General features: G+C 32.0%; 1 protein-coding gene across 8 annotated transcripts in view; it reads left to right on the top strand.

Annotated features, from left to right (window-relative positions):
- The window catches only part of LOC124424182 (serine/threonine-protein phosphatase 2B catalytic subunit 2-like), a 200,123-nt gene that overhangs the window by 190,333 nt on the left and 7,290 nt on the right, over positions 1-2,500 (top strand). For 2 of the 8 annotated variants that reach the window (XR_006942245.1, XR_006942246.1), the window contains exon 11: positions 1,137-2,453. The exons of the other annotated variants lie outside the window; for them this stretch is intronic. The gene's annotated coding sequence lies outside the window, so the exon portion shown is untranslated. The remainder of the gene's footprint in view (positions 1-1,136; positions 2,454-2,500) is intronic. 8 annotated transcript variants of the gene reach the window in all.

Raw genomic sequence — 2,500 nt, forward strand, 5'->3', positions numbered from 1 at the left:
AATTTTTTTTCTTATATCATATGCAAGAAACAATTTTATTTTCTTCTCCTTTTCTTTTTTTTTTCTTTCTTTCTTTCTTTCTTTCTTTCATTATCGCGCATGCCTCGTAATATATAATATCGATAGATACAATTAGATATAGATAGATATATAGATGATAGGATTAATTTTGACTTTGACTATAGTTTAATTGTCTTCGGGATTAACGTTGATCGTCGATGATGTGTATCATTTGAATGCTCATCTTTTTAACGAAATTGGATTCTTCTTTTTTCATACCCGAAAGGAAATTAGAAAGAAAAAAAAAAAAAAAAGAAAAAAAAAAGAAAAAAAGAAAGGAATGACAAAATAAAAACGAATGAAAGGAATCGTCATAATCTCCACGACAATCTCCGTGCTTCCCGAATCGTGTCACGTTCATGTGAAAACGAAAATATGAAACGTGACGGCATTTGAAAACTAATCAAATCTTTGCAGGAAATAAATACGTCATTCTACGTATCATTTAATCAAACTCACAAAGATTTTCTTTTTCTAATCATACATATGTACATAGTACATGTATATATACGTATACACAGTCCTACACACAATACACATATGCACATATCTCTATACATATATATATATATATATATATATATATATATATATATATATATATACGCATGAGAGATTATTAATTATCACGATTGCTGAATGAATAACCAACCTATTCTCGTTTTCATTAATATATATACACATGTTATTATGATTTATAATTCACATTTAACGTCGTCAACTATCCCGGAATTTTATTCGTTTATTTATTTATTATATTTTTTTATTACATTATTTTCGTGGTTTTTTTTTTTCTAATTCCTTCTTTGTGTACTCTTCCGACAAATATCTTTTGCACGTAAAAAATAATCACAACCGAACGAGATTTTTTTTTCTATGGCATTCGGCAATCCATGTCGCGAACATCCTGAATAATTACAACAACGACAACAATTCGGTCTTTGTTTTTTAAATGCGTTCTTTATTTCAAAAAAAAAAAAAAAAAAAGAGAAAAAAAAGAAAAGAAATCAGTGTCATAGACTGCCGATCGCCTTCTTTCTTTTTCATACTAATTAATTATGTTCTTTTGCTTTCAGTATTCGCGTTTCGTAACGAGATAAAAATCTATCAACTATTTCTTTCTTTCTCTCTCTTTCTCTTCCTCTCTCTCTCTCTCTCTCTCTCTCTCTATCTCTCTCTTTCTCTTTCACTATCTTTCCAATCTATTTATCTCTCTCTATCTTTCTCTTTCTCTCTTTTTTATCTCTGCCTCTGTCTCTCTTTTTTACTCCTTTTTTCTCTTTTATTCACAAGAAAAATTCTCATATAGGGAAATCAATGATCTCGCGACAATCAATTATTTTCGTTATCGATCTTTCACGGAACGATCAAGGAAACGCAGAAACTACGAAAACGTCTCATGAATACCGATATTGAAGTCTAAACGCTAATCGATTAAAGAACTAAACGAAGTACAAAAAAAAAAGAAAAATAAAACGAGGAAAATGAAATAAAAGCAAAGGAAAAAAAATTTTTCTCACGAGATCATTGGATTACCCAAACGAATGATGAAAAAAGTATTATAATTAGTTCAATGCACTAAGCTTTTTTTTATCGAATGCCTCGTATATATATATATATATTTATATATATATACTTATATATATATATATATACATATGTATATACATATACATATACATGTACATATATATATATATGCTAACGCACACGTTTTTTCTCTTGTCTGTTCTATGTGTTGTTTTCTTTACGTCGACACTCTACAACTACTACTACTACTGCTACTACTACTGCTACTACTACTGCTACTACTACTACTACTACTACTACTACTACTACTACTGCTACTACTACTCCTACTACTACTACTACTACTACTACTACCACCACCTACGCCAATTATAACAATCATCACCAACCAATCAATCAACCAACCAACCAACTAACTAACCAATCAACCAACTAACCACCATTCGAAAAATCGCCATTGACCGAGCAAAAAACAAAAATGTCCTCTCTCCAACTAAATGGCTACTATTTTCTATCCTTTTTCCTAACCTGACTTCTCTCTATCTATCTATCTTTTTCTCTCTCCCTTTATCTATCTCTTTCTATTATTTTTCTATCTCTCTATCTCTTTCTCTCTCTCTCTCTCTCTCTCTCTCTCTCTCTCTCTCTCTCTCTCTCTCTCTCTTTCTATCTTTCTATCTTTCTCTCTTTCTCCACCAATTTTTTATTCTTTGGCCGTATTGACGCTGCTCTCACATTGTTGGTTACTTCTGTCCTTTTACTTACGTCCACGCTCACCATCGGTGAACCAACCATGGCCACCATGGTGTATATCCCGATGGTAACCCGACGGTCCGGTCCGACCCCACCTACCATCGCGTACGGTGAGTCCTTTTCTCTTGAAAGTGCTCGAACACTGTTATTCGGCCGT

The sequence above is a fragment of the Vespa crabro genome, chromosome 5, assembly GCF_910589235.1.
Source record: "Vespa crabro chromosome 5, iyVesCrab1.2, whole genome shotgun sequence".
Lineage (NCBI taxonomy): Eukaryota > Metazoa > Arthropoda > Insecta > Hymenoptera > Vespidae > Vespa > Vespa crabro.